Raw genomic sequence first — 19,650 nt, forward strand, 5'->3', positions numbered from 1 at the left:
GGTTCCTGGGTCTACTTACACACGGATTTTTTTTTTCCCCAATAAATGCCTATACTGTTTTTGGTCCTTGGTTGGGAGTCTGAAGATGAGTAAGCCTGACTATCTGAATTTATCTATGCCACTTTCTATGGGGGGCTTGAGTATCTGTGGATTTTTGTATTCATAGGAGGCCCTGGAACCAATCTCCTGCAGATACGGAGGGCCAACAAAGTTTTGGGGAAGTCCAAAGTTATATGAGGATTTTCAATTGTATGGGGAGTGGGGATGAAGTTAGTGCCTGTAACATACATGCTGTTCAAGGGCAACTATAGATTCAAATCAAAGCCAGAGTGATAGACGGAGACTTGACTTTGGGTGGGGAACACACAATACAATATACCAATGGCATATTATAGAGTTGTACACTTGAAACCTATATTATTTTATTAACCAATGCCATCCCAATAAATTCAATGAAATAAAATAAAATAAACACACAGTAAGATACCACTTCATACCCATTAGGATGGCTTCTGACAAAACATGGAAATGATGTGGAGAACTCAACACTCGTGCGTTGCGGACGGGTGTGTAAAATGGTGCAGGAGCTATGTAAAACAGGTCAGCAGTTTCCCCAAAATCCCACATGGACTTGCCATATGGTGCACCAATGCCACTCCTAAGCATTTAATCCAAAAAAGGGAAACCAGGAACTCAGACAAATACACATGTACATCGATGTCCCTAGCAGCATTATCCACGTTAGGCGAAAACAATTCCCGTGTCCCATAGATGAGCGGATACACAAAACGCGGTATCTGAGTACAGTGGAATATTATTCATCCTTAAAGAGGGACGGCATTGTGACTCACGCTACAACAGGGATGAAGCTTGAAGATGTTATGCTAAGTGAACGAAGCCAGTTGCAAAAGGACGAAAACTGCACGATTTCACTGATATGAGGTGTTTAGAAAAGTCAAGCTCATAGAGGCAGAAAGCGGAGGGATAACTACCAGTGGCCGGTGGGAAGAGAGAAGGAGGAGTTAGTTACTGTTTGATGGGTCCAGAGTTTGTGTAGGAGGATCCAAAACTTCCAGAAATGGATAGTGGTGATGGTTGCGCAGCATCGTGAATGTTCTTAAAGCCACTGAACTGTACACCTAAAAATGGTTAAAAGAGTAAATCTTGTGTCCATTTCACCACAATTTAAAAAAACTGCCCTAAAATACTAACTAGATTTTTTTTTTTAAAAAAACCCTCTGGTACAGGTTTCCATGTCAACTATATGTTAGTTGAATATGGATAATTTTATCCCTGCAAATAATGGCTTTCCCACATTTTCCAGACCCTCGCCCACTGCAGGTACTTCAGTGGATATCACCCTGGCAACACATCATAATCCTCTGGGGCATTTTTTAAATATACCCATTGGGGTCCAGGCCTCAGCCCAGGAGGTGGCTTGTGAGCAGGCTCACCTGTTTACCCCAGGGGGCCCACACAAGTATTTTCATTTCCGGGAGCCATGGTGGGAACGTCAGGAGGCGCCGCCTAAGAAAGTCTACCTCTGCACGGAGCAAAGAGGAGCTGTGAGGCCCAGGCAGCTGTTGAATAGCCCCTCTGAGACCCAATAAAGATGGAGGGGTAAACATGGGAACTAACATATAGGGAACGATGAGAATCTGCCCAGGGACAAGGAAAGTTCTATGAATCCCCTTTTACGGATGAAGAAAAGATGAAGAACCTAAGGTTTAGAGATACTAAGTAGATGGCCCAGGTCACCTGTTACAAAACAAGTACCTGGAATAGGTCTGACCCCCAAATCCTTGGTTGTCCCACTCCTGTGTGTGCTCACTCTTGAGGTTTCTTCCCTCTCAGCCCCAGCATGTGTCTCGTGGTGCAACATGACTTCAAAGTGGACCAGAACCAAACCCTGATGCGTGGCATGGAACCAGAAAATGCCACTCTGGTGTGTGCTCATCCTTCTAAGACCTGCTATTTCTTGTGCTTGGGCCCCAGGCATCCAAAACCAATGGCACCACACCTTGATGCCCTTTCCTCTTATATAAGGACTAAAACTGGGTCACCTGGCAAAGTGAACTTGAGCTTACTTACTCAATACCTCCTGACCTCTAAACCACGGCTTTACCCAGTAAAACCCATCTGGCTCCTTCTCCTGCCAGGGTGTCCAAAGAACATGCTTACTTAGCTCCAAAATTCATTACCATTCCCCCCTTGCTGATGATGTATACAGTGGGCATTCATTTAGCTAAGTTTTAGAAGCACACACTCCTGTGCAAAGAGGTGCCATTTGTTCAGGTGCAGGATGACAGACAACACTGCCCTACAAAGCTAACTCCACATCCACCTCCCTTTAGCACCCTCTTTTTTTCAGGCATGTGTTTGATCAGGTTTTGCAGAAACCCAGGATAGGGTTTGCAAAAGGATATGCCAGACCTCGGGGTCAGGGATAGAGCTGGCCACGCATCGTGAAGCTCTGCCATCCAGGTCTCGCTCACGCAGAAGCACCATGGCAAGGCAATGCTCACTTTCATGTGGCGAAGACAAGCCTTAGACAGAGTCACCGCTGAGAGTCAAAATTCCCAGCACGCTCCTGTCTGCGGTGCTGGATCGCAGCTGGACGAACACTGGGTCTGACCGAGCCGTCGCCCTCTCGGGTGGCCAGCAGTGCTCCTTTTCATATCCCCGAGTATAGTCTAAAGTCAGGCTGTTCACTGTCGGATGCTACCGGGGGACCCCAGAGCTCTCCCTTTTCTCAGCTGCACAGGCAGCAAGCTCGGCCACCGTCACCTGGACCAAGCAGGGAGGGACTCGTTCAGCATGAGCATGAACATCAACTTTACTTTCTACTTGTAAATGACATAAACTGCCTGTTATGGGTTGAAATCTCTCCCTCCCCACCCCCCACCCCTGCCCACACACAAAGGATATATTGCAGTCTTAACCCCAGGTTCCTGTGAATGTGGCTTTATTTAGAAATAGTGTCTTTGCAGATGTAATTAGTTAAGATGAAGTCATTGTGGGCCCTAATCCCATATGACTGGTGTCCTTATAAGAAGAGGGAAATGCTATGTAAGGACAGGGACAAGGAGGGTGAACACCATGTGACGACAGAGGCAGAGATCGAAGCGATTCAGCTGCAAGCCAAGGAACGCCAAGGATTGGTGCTGCCCACCAAAAGCTCGAAGAGGCGGGGAAAGGGGCGACCCAGCGTCTCAGAGGGACCGTGGCCCTGCCCACACCTGGGTCAGGACTTCCGGCCTTGAGACCCGGCAGAGAATAATCTCTGTTGTTTTAAGCCACCCAGTTTGGCATACTTTGTTAGGGCGGCCCTGGAACACTCATACACGTCCCCTTTCTTAAGAGACTATTTGGTATGGCATCTGCATTTATAGTGTCTACATGTTGTAGATGAGCTATGCTGTTCTATATTGTATTCTTTCTTTTGGGTTTGAAGCAAATTAATTAACATGATCCAGAAAGGGGAGAATACAAATGCTGAAGCCCTCACTTTAAGCCCTTATACTCTTTTGTTCTCCATTATTGCATCAAATTATTTAATTGGGTCTCCCTGATTGTGCTCAGACACAGAAAAGAACACAGGCTATTGTGCGACGTCCCACAACCATAATGCAATATCAAATTCAATTCCCATCCAAAGTGCTCACCGCTAAAAGCCTGTTCTGTGGCTGCAGATTAATGAAGATCTGCACTGAGCAAAGCGGTGGTCGTAGAGACATTATTTTCCTCCAATAGAAGGCCTATTCTTGAAGAACAATAAAAGCATAGAGAAGCGTTAGTCTGCTTATGGACAGAAATAAATCAAAATGAATAAGGGGGTTGATGGAAATAGTCTGAAAGCAGCAGAGTGGAATTCTGAAAATACTGTTTTTGTTTTGTGAGGACGTTTTCTTTGCTCCGCCTGCCCCATCCCTCCCGAGGCCCTTGGAAAATGCTGCTGGGTGCAGGATGGCGAGCTGTGGAGCGAAGGACAAGTCTGAACATTTGAAACCCAGGTACAGACAGTTGACATTCGATAAATGCAATCCAGGCCAGTCTCATTGTTTAGACCCAGAGCAGGAGACAGCTCAAGCGGGCTCTGGCCAGCGGGTCAGCTGGGCAGGGGGGAGCCACACCCAGCATGGCAACAGTTGTCAAGAGAGCAAGAAGTCATGGTGCTGCTTCTGCTAATTACACACTAGATTGATTTTTCATTCTCTCCGCTCCCTCTGTCCTTTGACTGGTGGGTCTCCTAATACTTTCCCTTCTTTCCTCTCTCCCAAAGCCTTGTTGTCTTGGAATGGCCTATTATTACCTCTCTTCCCCTTCCCTCATAATTTTATCTCCATCTTAAATTCCATAAGGAATTTCCTGATAACGTCAGCCTTCATTAATCTCTGATCCTTTCTAATTGCCCAAAGCACATACCACCTGCATGCACCTTTGGCACAGGTGTGTCTTGAACTACATACCTGAGCTGTCCAATGCGGTAGCCACCAGCCACAAGTGGCTACTGAGCGCTTGAAATGTGGCTACTCCAAATTGGGTTGTGTTGTAAGCATAAAATGGACAGTAGATTTCGAAGACTTAGTACCAAAACAAAAAAGCGGGGGGGAATGAAATATCTCAATAATTTTTAAAGTTTGATTACATGTTGAAATGATATTTTGGCTCTATGGAGTTACATAAAATATATCATCAATATTAATCCCCCGTTTCATTTTCTTTTTAAATATGTATCTACTTGGAAAGTTTTAAATGGCATATACGGTTCGTATTGGTGACTTGCATTACACTTCTACTGGACAATGCTGCTATGGCCAACTGAAGCTGTGGGTCCTCTCTGGTCACATAAGATGGGGTGATCTACGTCAAGACAATAAATACAAGAGGACTGACTCCGGTATTCCAATAAGAGAGCAGGCTTTCCAAATGCAATCAAATCCCAAGCATCTCACACTCACCTCTCTACAGCACCTGCTGCTTCTAAGCCCTGCAAAGCCTGCTCATCCAGGCCAGGCCGAGGGGTCCCCCTCACGCTGTCTTTCACACTTGCAGCCTGTTTCTCGGCACCCCTTTCCTCCATGGGTCCACTGTCCATCCTTTGGTGCCCAGGGTCCTCTTGCGCTATCTCCATCGCTTCCTATCCAAGATCCATTCTCAGTCAGTGTGAATGATCCATTATGCTTAATGTACAGCCTTCTTTGGGGCATCGTCCTTTTAGCAAAGGCAGAAACCTCCGAATTGGCTTCACCCAAATGGACCACTGACTGAATGATCAGACGCAACGGACAGCTGTTTCAAACATGAAACCTCGGAGACACCTCTGAAGTCCCACGACTCTTCGTTCTCCTAGCTGCCCCGTGAACCGCACAGAGACATCACGGAGGATTCCCGCATGAGCCATACAGGACCCCGCTCTCTAAGCAGAGGCTGCTCCACCCCAGCTTTTCGAATTGAATTAAATTAATTAGGGTAACACTGGTTAATACACAAGTTATAGAAGTTTCAAGCATACAGCTCTGTAATACATCATCTATGTATTGCATTGTATCTTCATCAGCTGATCACACTGTGCCTCATCAGGGACAGTGTAAAACCTCCTTAGTTTTCTTGCCAACTCCATCGCAGACTGGTTTCTGGGACGTGAGTTCCAGGAGTCCACATCGTCTTTACTCTCCAGCTCTTCACTGCAGAGCGGTTGCTCAAATGGCTTGCCGCTCGCGCTGAGGTCTGCGATCAGTCCACAGTGCAGAGAACTACCGACTGCTCAAGGAGCCCCAGCGATTTCGGGCAAGCCCCGACGTGTGTCGGGATGACTCAGTCCGCAAGCTCGGGAATGCAACGCATTTAAGTTCATTGGCTCTATACATTCCATTTCCATTTTAAGTCCCCATTCCATGGCCGTTGTAGAAACCTAATTTCAGCCCATGAGGGTCTCCCCGCTTTTCCAGGCTCTGGGAGGGCTGACATGGTGCCCCAGCACTGGGTACCCACAACGCATATGCTTCAATAACCTCAGCAAAGCCACTGTTGAAACACTTATGTCTTCTGTGTAATAACTAACATCTATTTGAGAGCTCATGTCACATGCATCCTCTCACTTTATTTTCTTCATATGCACTTTATCACGCAAAATGGAAACAACTTACCCTAATGTGTTTTCTTTTTGCTTTGTAGTATGAAATCTCAAAACCAAAATTTACTGTCCAATTAATGAACAATCTTACTCCACTGGAGTGTCACCATGTAAGCAGGGTCATAACACCTTTTTGTCCCCAATGCCAAGTGCATTGCCTGGCACATAGCTGATCAATAAGTAATCGAAGAAGAATGAATACATACCCTGGTTGTGCTACAGTTGTCTTACTCCTTACGCTATTTCTGTTCTACATTTGAGTATGTTTTACTGCGCATCACTTCAAATTCTTTTCTTGGCCAGAAATTAGGTGGAATTAGGTGGAAAATAAGGAAGAAGGAAAATGAAAAAATAATGGAGAAAAGGAAGTAAGGAATGAAAGGGTAATGTGGCAATATTTTCTGTGTGACTTCACTCACTGACAACATAACACTTCTTACTTTTTTTTAAACCATATCTTTTTCTATATCTTTTTGTATGAGTGCACTTTTTAAAATGAACCAAGACACCGAGTATTTGGTATATGCAAAACACATCAAAAACAGGTCTAGGAAGAACAGGGGCCTCATCTCTCCATCCAAAACCCATTAGCGGTGCAACTTTCACTGGGGATACAAGTGGGAAATGAAGACTCTCACGCGTACGTACTGCCTTTCTGTAGGTGGAATAAACGGGTACACAACCCAGTGACAGATGTATGTACAGGGTACAGTGAGAACACAAAGGGATCGTGACAATGAGGAAATCACATGAGCTGAATCCTGAAATATGAAGTAGGGGTTTGCCAGGTGGCAGAGACTTGGGGGGTTGGGGGGAGCCTGCTGAGAAACCAATTCCAGGAAAGGTATGTTTCTTTCCATACTCCTTTAAGGCAAGGGATATTTGGAAGTTTTAAATTCACACGAAGCTGATTGTCTTAAATAAGAATTATTTAAATTTAATTTAGTTTTGTGTTACCTAAAGATACACTTAGATGTCTAAGAGATTCATCCGATCGACATTTGCTTCTGAAACACTAGGTACACAAGACCCAAACATCTGCAGAAATGGTTTTCTTTTGAAAATGTACCAGATTGTACCCTAAGTGATTTGAATTCAACTAACCATGAGGAATCTCCTTTTTAAAATAAAGTCATTAAAAGTTGGATAGTGTTACTATTGGAAAACATTCTTTATGAAGTTGATTTCTTTGAAATAACATTCATTGCCCTTGGGGAAACACTCTTGATAAATGAAAATATTTTTATAGCAAATAATCTACTGTTTTAAGTTCATTTTAAATTGACTTGATGATCTGTTTCAATTCCTGTGGCAAATTTCTATGTGGAAAGAATTTTAATTAAAATAAAAGTAATATATGCATATAACTAAAAAGAAAACAGTAGAAAGAGCTTGTACTAGAAAGAAGAGTTGCTTGCCCAACCTTCCCCTTTTCAGCAAACCCCCTAGAGAGAGGGGGAGGAGGGGAAATCAAATAATCTCTACTCTTAGTATTTCCAGTAGAATACTGCCATATCTCTATTTCATTTCTGCTTCTTTATTTCCCAGTATGTGGCTTCACTTACATTCCTAATATTTGTGTTTGAGTATCACTGTTGTACACCTCTTTGTTTTCTTTGTCAATTAAATAAATTTGTTTAAACTTATATTTCTCGTTCCATCCACTGGAGACATTGTAACTCCTAAACTGGTCGGGTGAGAGTATTAGCCCCTTGTCCTTCTGTCCGGATGGCTACTTGACCTTTTACCTCCCAATTTCTGCTGGTCATGCTGTGCTTTTAAAAAATTAAAAATTTTAAAAACATGGTCAATATGTAAACATTATTCACTGCAGATTCAAGGGTTGTGATATCATTACATTACTGTCTTTATAATTTGAAAGTGATTATCCCAAACCTAGTCAACAACTGTAAAAATGGAATATTTTTTATTATATCTAACCACTTATTTAAAAATCTGCTATAGTGTTGTTTGCTTTTGAGTCACATCATGCTTTGCACAGCTTTTTAATCTTCCATGAGATTGATTGACTCTTCTTTTCTGGAGGAGAGAAGAATCGTGTGCCTTCTTGCGACACCTTTAATATCTTTAAACTCCTTACTCATTCTATCTATTACTTTAACTCAACTGGATTATTTTTCATGACATTTACTGACTTTCTCAGCTAAATAAAACCAGTTGCTTCATGTTTGGACCATTACTTTCTTATATGGCTTTTCTTTTTTCCCCCATGAAGTTTTTAGTCCCCATTTTTATCTCTTGCACTCTATACCTTTAGAAAATCCCCAAGTTCTTCCAACATCTCAATGTTTCTGCCACCCCGTCTGTGGAGTCCCCTCAGGCCGGAGACCTCCTTCAGGGAGCCGTCTCTCGGCACGCGTGGGTCTGGACTGACCATCTTCTCGGCCTCTTGCACAACTATCTTCCTGGAACCTCCCCTCTTTGCTCTTCTGGGTTACACCAACAGTTTCCTGCATCTCATGACATCCCTCTTTTGAGTTTATTCTCTCATTTTGCAGGACTAGATCCTCAAATAATTTCCCAAAGAAGAATATATGAAAAAGAAATCCCACAAGTTTGCATGGGTCTGAAGGTACCCTTATTCTCCTCTTATCCTGGATGAATGCTCTGACTGGGCACAGAAATTCATTAAAATGCTTTCTTCTTTTTTTTTCTTTTCCCCAGAACCTTGAAGGCATGGTCCATTGCCTCTTAGCATCCAGATTGTTGATAAGTCTGGTAATGGTTTAATTGTTGGTCTTTTGTGAGTGACCCATTTTTTTCACTAGAAGTTTTAAACATATGCTATTATTTTTGTCATTCTGCAATTTTATTATGATTGTCTAGGTGTGAGGGTTTCGGGGGTTTTTTTATGAAACCTACTAAGTAGTTAGTAATCCCCTTCAACTTGAAGATTTGTGTCCCCTTTAGCTCTGGGAAATTTCATTATGTTTTTGTTGTTATTGTTGTTTTGCTAATTTCCTCATCTCTGATTATCTGTACTTTTTAAAAACTATATGTTACTCACCTGCATTGATTAGCTATGTCCTTGTCTTTTCGTATGTCTAGGTTCAGAATGTTTGTGTTCTACATTTTTTTTCTTCTATTTTTTATTCTTGAACTGTCCTTCAGGTATTCAATTAATATTTTTATTTCAACCATCAAGCATTTAATTTGCAAGACTTCTCTGCTTCTTTTCACAATGCATTGCTTTTGTTTTCTGCATGTATTGTCTTCTTTTCTCTGATCAGTTTTTCTGTTTGTTTATCTTTGATTTGTTGGACTTCCTTCAGATATCTGGTGGGTCTTGGTTGACCATTTATGTTTCAGAAAATCTAAAGGGACTTCAACTTGGATGGGCAGTGCTTATTAGCTGGGAGCCTTCTTGAATAAAGTGGACATATACCAATAGCTATTTCCTTGTTGTAAATTACATCCCTCAGAACAGCCTTCTTCTATACCTGCCTTTTCTAAATATTGTGTCTCCCCAAGATTCTGTTAGGCTTTGGTTCCCTCTCTTCTTGCGGTGTGTCCTCCACATACATTATGAATAGCAGCCTCCTCTGTCTTATGTCTCGGTCAGCCCTTTCCATTACTCTCTCTGATCCGAATTGTTTTCAATCCTCTCTTCATTTATGAACCCCTTAAGTTTCTCTTCATTGCATGGATTACACTTTTGAAAAAATTGCTTTCCTTTTAACGGAATCATGGAGTTGTAGTTGAAGAATATGTGCTTCGTTCAAAATCTTCTAAAATCATAAAAAATTTTCATTTATGTACCTATTGGGTGTGAAGTCATTAAAAAGGGAATTTGGGGTTCTTTTTATATTTATTTCATTTGCTTGAGAATATATGAGTTAAGAATGTCCTTGACCTTAAGTAACAAAAACCCAGTTAACATTGGCTTAAACAAGTAGGTTATTTTTGCTCATGAAAAGAAGTATGGAGGTAGGTAATTGAAGGGTTCATTCCTCTTCTCAGTGATGTTTGTTATGAGGAAACTGGACACCTTTGGGCTTTCTGCTTGACCCTCTCTAGCCTGTTGTGTTTGTCCTCATGCCTGTCACTGCAGGAGAATAGGTCCTGCAGCTTTGGGGCCACATCAGATGTGCACTCATTTCTAATTGAATAAAACTGTGTCAAGTGGCCACCTTCACGGGATCTGGAAAACTGAAGACTTTCCTTAATTGGGCGTGTTGTTATTCTGAACAAAACTGGAGTTAGCAAGGAAGGAAAGGGCATGGATTTTGGATAAGCAGCTCACAGCGTCTGAGGCAGGGAACAAAACTACTTTTAAACAAAAATTTGAAAAAGCTGTACAATCAAATACAAAATATAAGATGCAATGTTAATAATCACCAATGGAATTTCTAGAGTATATATGCAAATACTATATGCCAGCTTAAGATATTTTTAAATTTTGAAATCAAGTTTGCTGTATTTGTGGAAACCATCTGGCAATCCAAAGTGCAGTATGAAAACTTGTGATTAAAATGTATCTGCCCTGGCCAGTGTGGCTCAGTTGGTGCAAGCATTGTCTGGTGAACTGAAAGCTTGCAGGTTTGATCCCAGGTCGGGGCACATACGGGAGGCAACTGATGAATGTTTCTCTCTCACATCGATGTTCCTCTCTCTCCTTCTCTTTCTCTCTCCTCTCCCTCCCTCCCTCTTTCTCTAAAAGCAATGAAAAAAATATCCACAGGTGAAGAATTAAAAAACATATCTGGGTTCTGATCAAATTACATTATGGTCATTGACTTTCACCTCCTTACACATTTGAAAACAATATTTTTTTGTAGGAGAAATGGTCTCAATTTTTCTTGAAAGTTGCTTCCCCTGCCAGGTTGACATACACTGTATCTAGGGTTAAGACCACCCCCCAGGTGAATACAGGGCTCAAAGCCATCAGAACTGTTTTAAAAGGCAAGCAAGGTTTAAATGGAAATGGAACTCAATTGTTCTTGACTTATAAATGCCTGGCAAGTTAATTTTTTTAATAACTTAATATATAAATGTCTGTCTCAGTCAAGACCTTATCTTTTTGAGATATCTGCCACAGCAGGTATGCTTGGGACTCTGATGCCCGGTTCAGCAAGCTTCTTTTCCACTTAAAAGTTTTCTTAGAGGACATTTAATTTCAAAAGGGTTTTGTGGCATGTGATGAAAACCCAAAATAACAGTGGCTTAAACAAAATAAAACTTTATTTCTTCCATACGAAAGAACCCCAGAGACAGGAAGTTCAAAGCTAGTTCCAAAGCAGTTTTACCAAGTGGTAATGACCACAGGTTCTTTTTATGCTGCTTTACTCAGCATGTAGCTATCCCTATGGCTCAGAATGGCTGCTTGAGTTCCAGCCATTACAGCCACATTCCAGATAGCTGTAAGGAACGCTTTAAAAACATTTTTTGGAAGTCAAACATGACACATCCTGTAAACCATTGGCCCACCTTATCGCCACACTTAGATGCAATGGAGGCTGAGAGAAACAGTTCCGATTTCATGTGGCCAGTTCACTGGGCCAGAAGATCAGATCTTCTATTACCAAGAAAGAACACACATTGGGGTCAACTAATCATCTTCGTCCATAGGAAACTGACGCACTTAGCAAGGATTTTTATTTTGTTGCACACCATGTCCTTGGTGCTCTGCATATATTAACTTATTTAATTCTCAAACAACTCTGCAAAGTGTGGCTATCTTCATTTCACAGCTGAGAAAATGAGATGTACAGAATCTCTTCTACTTGTTTGATACCCTGTATAGAGCTTAACACAGCACATCTTGCTCTGAAGTGTTTAGTTAATGCCTTTTGATGACCTTGACTGACAATAAAAATGCACAGGTCTGTGAGAGGCTGATTAAAACCTGCTACTTTGGGTAATTAGGTTTGCAAAAGGGTTTTAAATCATTGGTATTTATTTTCTAAGCTTCCAGGAAGCATGCATTGCAAACTTGTGTACTTGGATGAAGAGCAGCCATTAATTAGGCTTGTTGGCTAGATATCCCAGGGGTACTGGAATCGCCAATCAATGGTTTAAATTGCTGGGCCTTGGCGTGGGTGGTGGGCGCAGCCAGTCCTGATTTTTTGTGCTGTGGTGCCGTGAGTGGTCCCAAAAACCTTGGAAAATGGATCTAGAACCAGGAAAGACCGGAACTTGCAGGTGGAGTGGGGAAGAATCCCTCAGGACTACACATGCACCAGAGCAGCTAGGGGGAGGCTGGCTTTCACGTCTTTTACATTCGTGTTTTCCTGTTATTTCCTGGGGGTGAGTGGTGCCTTTTTAGTCCTGGAAATATAATATGGTAAATGGCTTTTTATCACTGGGGCAATCTGATCAAGAAATATCTAAGCAAAATCTACATTTCCAAAAAGCACTATCATATCTATTTATTCACTTTCTATGTGCCATTTCTAAGGTTGTTCTTGGTATGGGTTTCTCGTTACGCAATGATGACAGGTTATGGGGCTTTTCTGCTTATTTTGCTGTGAATTTTTAAATATTTTGTGTAAGCCATAGACTAATGTTTATTACAGTCTCCTCATCCTTTAGGATTTTGCCAATTAAAAGGAAGGAAAGACTGAGAGATTTTTATGTGCAGACCTTTTCTTAACATTCCTTAAAATATATTTCCTCCCTTAGCAACAAAGGAATGTGGGCTCTAGAAAGCTTTGTCCTGTGTTATAACTTTCATATTACCCTCTCCAACGCCATTCTTCTTCGGCTGCATGGGGTGCCTCACTCATTGCAAGTTTACTTCATTCCCCTGGATTCATAGCTGATGCTCCGTGGACCATAAAATTTCAGCTGCCAAACCAGAACATCTCATTATTTCTGAAATATCAAGCTTGTATCTTCCTGATAAATAATTCCTACTAGTATAATGTATCAGACTAAAACATATTTTCCGAGGCCAGTGAGGTTAAAGCGGCAATCTCACCTTTTTTAATTTTTTTGCCCTGAAGACAGTGATTTCCATATACAGAGTGACCCCGGCTTGTGTTGAACATGGGGAATGAGGCTGAAGCATGAAACGACACATATTGCTGTCAGAGATTTGAAATGAGGCCTGCTAACCTGTAGGCAGCCTCCCAGACTAATCAGCCCCTCGCATTACCAATGTATTCAGATAGCTGCCTACCTTGGCTGGCGAAGGGCTGGGAAGTTTTCCCTTTCTTCTTCTTCTCCCCTGCCCCCTCCCTTTTTAAAATCACAGCCATTGACAAACATTACGTTTTAATGCAATTCTTCCTTCTCTCCCCTACTCTACTGCAGAGAAGAGAGAGAGGGAGTATCCGTTGACACCAAATCTCTGAGACACCAGCCTCATCTGGTTTCCCCAGGCTTGAAAAGTGGGTGTGACTGTTTGGATTTGCTTTTGAATATACATCAGTCAGCGGTGCTTAAACAGGTGATAACATTTTTAGTATTTCAGTTGACAAAAGTCAGCGCTCTGGAATTCAGCCACTTACTAAAGTTGGCTGCCTGTCCCAGCTCAAGACTTTTTTTTTTTAAAGGAAGTCATGTCGCCACTTGAGTTTTGTTTGTTGTACATTGCAGGGCAGTAACATTGGGAAGGGAAAGAGGTTTGTTTTTTTTTAAGGAATAATTTATTTTCTCCTTCCTGAAGTTCTCTCTTTCAGTGCCTGTTTCGTACCTAAGGAAATCTGCCAAAGTCTTGCCAAAAAAAATTATATCTGCCTTGGGTCTGTAATTGAATGATGATAGAATTAAATATGTCTATATTTATGGGTTTTTTTCTTTCTTCCTTATAGCTCCCATGAAGTAGAACTTCATAAGGGGTTTTTTTGGTTACAATTTCTAATATTAATAAAGCATTAGATAATAAAAATTACATATACATTGACATGTATTCATCTAACATATGTGTATATCTGCTATATGGATATATGTACAATCAGACACACACACATATATGTAAGCACACAAACTCAGGTGACTAAAAGTACGTCATTGCAGCTGTCAATTACTCCGCTATCTATCTGCCTGCTGGGTTGCCTCCGCATAGCCGTTAACAATGCCAGGAAGCACGGCGGCGCTGGCCTGCTTTGGCGAGAACTCACCTTCTGTGCTCAAACTGCAAGCAGCAACGGCCATGGCAGCAGGCCCAGCTTAGGGCCGGGGGCCTCGGCAGACCCGGGATTCTTTCAAGTGGTCTTTGCATGTATATGCACAGTGAGCCTTCTGAGGAGACGGAATCAGCAATCTTCATGCATATAAGGACTCTTTGTTTAAAGAACATGTACGTGCTATTAGGATGATCAAAATTCCAAAGTTCACTTAATAGCATTACTGAATTTACGGTATCTATGTGAGTATATATTGCTCCATTAAAAGTACAATTATCTTTCAAGCAAGGGATCTGACATTTTTCCCTTGGGGGGGAGGGGATTAAAAAGGCCTCGTATAAATAAAAGCTCAGAAGCCAGTGAGCCAGGGAAGACAATGAGTTCCCTCGATCCACCTCCTCAGAGGTTCCGTCCGCAGGAAAGAGTAGCTGGAACCAGGGGACAACGGCAACCAGCTGACAAGCAGGTTATGTTGACCTCCGTGGAATGAAAGCCCCATCCCGCGTGCCTCTTATGGAGCCGAAGTGTCCGGTGACCAAATCACCTAATACACATCCCCTTCTTATAGCTAGACTCTGCGCAGCCCCTTTTTCTTTCTTTCTTTCTTCCTTTCTTGCTTGCTTGCTTGCTTTTTTAAAGAATTTGTAAAAATACGTTCATTGACTTTAGAGAGGGAGGAAAGGAGGCACATCAATGTGAGAGAGAAACATCAGTTGGCTGCCTCCTATACACGCCCTGACTGGGGATCAAACCTGAAACCTTGGGCGCAGGCGCCGACCCTCGCGCGGAGCCGCGCGGGCCCGGGCCAGCCCTGTTCTCTTGATTGGCTTTGTCATCAGGTACTTAATGAAAGAGCATCAGCTTGTTGAAGAAGAATGTAGATTAGTGCTTTTTAGGCTTAAATATGTGGGAACTTCTTTTCAGGGGAAAACTATATCATCGAGGGTTGAAACATGATTTTAATTATTGTTATTAAAAATACCCAAAAATAAAACTAGGTGTAAATTCCTAATGCTAGTAGTCTTATTATAAGTCAAGTATAATTAAAAAAAACATTAAAATTCCAGTATCAACATGAAAACATGATGTTATTTCGCCAAAACACTATAGCAAACTTGTAATAAGAAAATATGCTGATTGCCGTAACATTGATTTTTTCTTTTTTAAGTCTGGTCTATAAAGCCTACCATGTGGTATGAAATCATTCCATTCCTCCACCATTTTACTCCTTTTAAGATTTTTACTTTTACAGGACATTCAATTATAATGTTATAAAACCACTAAATTATAAAATTGTTATAGAGTAAGCCCAACCCCCTCAAGAATACTCCTCTAAGCACCTAAAGAACCCATACAGAGAAACACTCTTTTAGGTGCCTAATAGCTAATCACCATGAAGGAAACACCAAAGCACCAGGAGGGAGGAAATATTTTAGGCAGAATGTCATTCAAGATACCAACATCCTTAAAAAAAAAAAGAAAGAAAGAAAGAAAAGAAAAAAAGACTGTTGAATGTGCAGTGACAGAGTTCGGTATAAACAACTGAAAGTAGGTAAGTAAAAGAAAATCGACATTTAAAATAAAGAGGATATTTTTTTCCTGGGTATGAGATAGACAATTGTGATGATTTGATGAAATTTTTCTCTGAATAACTTTTCCTATTTACGAGAAAGCCTGGTCAGTCCGACATTTTGCATTTTTTTTAAATTTAAAAGTTAGGAACAAAAATTTCATAAGAAAGAATATTTTAGCTGCTTCCTTCGATGGCCTTGAACTACTTCCTTTCTAAATCGCGAACCATGTTGCAAAGCATCTGCCCGTCATCCAATTCGCATCACACCCTGCTCCGTGCTGGTGCAATTCACTCCCAGCGTGTTGCGCAGTCAGCAATTCGCCAACTGGCAGCTGCACCCGTTTACTTACGAACTTCGGGGTGATCCGGCTTGACTGAAGGCTACAAATTGTCAAGGATTTACATCTTCACTGCTTTACATTGCCAGAGAATTGCTAGCCAAATGCTACTACCTGTAGTGCTCAATATTCCTGCAAACATATTTTTGATTTTTTGACAGCCATTCACTTTATTTGCTTTTCACTAGGAAAATGTTTATTGGATGCTTTCAGTAATAGTCTCTAATTCAAGTGCACAAATATTCAAGAAATGTCCATCGTTGGTTGCTTTGGAGGGTTCCTCCCCACCTCCCTTGCAGTTTTACTGGCATTTTTTCTGGAATCAACTCCACGAGGAAGAAAAGATCTCAGAGGGATATGCAATTGCAGCCATAAAAGATTTTTTCTTCTCACTTGGGGGTATTATTTAAGAACATGCTCAGATTGGGATTTTATTCTAACAAACTGGGTCATTGTATCAATAATCTAGAAGGCATTATGAACATATGAGTAAACTGCCAATTTACATATATTTAAGACAGCTGGGTTAACTTGGCACCATTGTGTTTCTACAATTGTCCCTAGAGTGTGCTTAGTATTTTTGCATATTTTTTCCTAATTCTACCCATAATCCCCAAGAAAGATTTTTGTAAACATTTTTAAGAAGGGAAAGCCGGCCCAGAGAGATAAATTTGTTCGGCTTATGTCATTCAATAAGTGACTCAGCCAAAATCCAGACTGCAGCTGGGTTCCGGGGAGTTCCCGCTGTACCTCACAGAATGAGGACTGTCACCGCGGGGGGCTCTGATGCTCTCAGCAAAGGGGCAGGAAAAAAGTACAACTACAAGAAAATAAATTATTTTGTGACTTTGCTTTAAACTTTTTAACACATATTTACTGAGCAACTATAACAGAATATACTGATCTAAATGCTGCAATTAAATGTCATTTATGCTGAGCCACAAATCATCTCAGAAAATTTCAGATAATCAATGCACTGTAGAACGGACATACACGTTCTACATACATACATGTTTTTTGACAACAGTAGAATATAAAATTCACAAGAATTAGACTATGAAATCCTGAAGTATTTGGAAATTAAGAAATACCCTTCAGACTTCTGGTCAAGACAGAGGTGTAGGTAAACACATCTCACCTCCTCGCACAACCATGGTGAAAATTACAACCAGATTACAAAACAACTATCACCCAGAATCATCAGAAAATTGAGCTGTATGGACATCCAACAATCAAGGAATTAAAGAAGCCATATTTATCCAGATGTGTGTAGTGGGGACAGATATACAGAGATGAGACAGAGAGGCACAGGGGCACGAAGAGGTATGGAGACGCGCAGAGAGGCATGGAGACATGGACTGGGTGGTCCCACACCCATGTGTTAGAGGTAAAAATCAGGAGGGATACCTCAGGAATGAGGGATACCAGCCCTACACTATACCATGTTGCCCAGGGTTCCAGTGCTAGGAAGATATGTCCCTGTAACTCTTGGCTGTAAAAACTAGTGGGGATTGGGGTGGCAGAAGAAGCTGCGGGATTCTGAGGAGTCTCCTTTTAAAGAAGCTGCAACAGATTTAGGACTTGGATTGAAGCATAAGAAAGAAAAAATAACTCAATCAGGACAGCAAGAAGAAGAAAGAATTCCAAAAAAATGAGGATAGAGTAAGCAGCTTCTGGGACAACTTCAAATGTACCAACATCCCAATCATAGAGATGCCAGGAGAAGAGAAGCAGGAAGAAATCAAAAATTTATTTGAAAAAATAATGAAAGAAAACTTCCCTAATTTGGTTAAGGAAATAGATGTACAAGTCCAGGAAGCACAGAGAGTCCCAAACAGGATGGGCTAAAAGAGGACCACACCAAGACATATCATAATTAAAATGCCAAAGGTTAAGTATAAAGAGAGGATCTTAAAAACAGCAAGAGAAAAGCAGAGAGTTACCTATGAAGGAGTTCCCATAAGACTATCAGCTGATTTCTCAAAAGAAACTGCAAGCTAGAAGGGACTGGCAAGAAATACTCAAAGTCATGAAGAGCAAGGATCTAGAATTTAGACTACTCTATCCAGCAAAGCTATCATTTGGAATTGAAGGGCAGATAAAGTGCTTCCCAGACAAGGTAAAGCTAAAGGAGTTCATCATCACCAAGCTATTATTATATGAAATGTTAACAGGACTTATTTAAGAAGAAGAAGGAGAAGATCAAAACTATGAACATTAAAATGGAAATAAATGCATAACTACCAACAATTGAACCTAAAAAACAGAACAGAAACAGAATCATAGATATGGAGATCTTTTGGTGGGTTATCAGTTGGGATGGGGGAAGGGCAGAAGTGGGGAAAAAGTACAGGGATTAAAAAGTACAAATTGGTAGGTACAAAATAGACAAGGGTATATTTAGAACAATATAGGAAATGGAATAGCTAAAGAACTTATATGCATGACCTGTAGACATGAGCTAAGATAGGTGAAGGGTGGCAAAAGGGGAAAAATTGGGACAACTATAATAGCATAATCAATGAAATATATTAGAAAAAAAGAAATACACTTCAATAAGATTTTTAGGTTTTCTCTTTAGTGAATTGCTTGATGATATCCTTTGCCCATCTTTTAATAATTCAGTAGTCTTTTTAACATCAAGTTATGCAAGTTCTTTATATATTCAAAATAAAAATTATTTGTTTTACATGTATGTTGAAAATCATTTATCCCAGTTTCTCCCTTTTCTCTTAATTTTATATTTTCTTTTGTCATTCAGAAGGTTTTCGTTTTCATATAGTCAACTTTGTCATTTTTTCCCACAATTTTTGTTTTATGTTACTTAATAAATAATTCTGTTCCTTGAAGTCTTAAAATTATTCTTCTATCATTGAATATTTAACTTCTTCTAGATATAGGTCATTAATATGTCTGAGGATCATAATCCATGGTGCAAGGTCAGAATCAAAGTTCATATTTTTTCATATGGAAAAACCAGTGGTCTCAACACTCAATGTAAAGTGCTATATTTACTTCTGTCTGTTTCCCTATTCTCCATCCTTTTCACTGAAACATTTATCTATACCTACACTAATACTTTCACCCTGTTAGTTTCCATGGCTTTAAAATAATACTTAACTAGTGGTGTAAGTCTTGCCCTGTATCAGAATTGTCTTGGTATGGTGATCTATAAATTTTATAATTAGTATCAGTCTTGTAGGAGGCCTGTTGGAGTTCCTGGAGGCAATGACTATGATACTCCTTTATTATTATTTCAATGGAGAAGGAGGGGGGATTTTAAAAAGGCATAAGAAAACTTTTGAGGGGGTGATGAATATGTTCACTACTTTGATAGTGATGATGGTTTCACAGGTATGTACATATGTCAAAACTTATCAAGTTATACACTTATTTTGTGCAGTATACTTAATGTCAATTATACCTCAACAGATCTGTTTAAAAAACATCACCACCTCGAAGTGCTGCTAAGATGAAAATGAATTAATATTTACATGTACAGAGAAATCAAGA

The sequence above is a fragment of the Pteronotus mesoamericanus genome, unplaced genomic scaffold (genome assembly GCF_021234165.1).
Source record: "Pteronotus mesoamericanus isolate MK-2021 breed Mesoamerican mustached bat unplaced genomic scaffold, CSHL_Meso_final contig_94, whole genome shotgun sequence".
Taxonomy (NCBI): domain Eukaryota; kingdom Metazoa; phylum Chordata; class Mammalia; order Chiroptera; family Mormoopidae; genus Pteronotus; species Pteronotus mesoamericanus.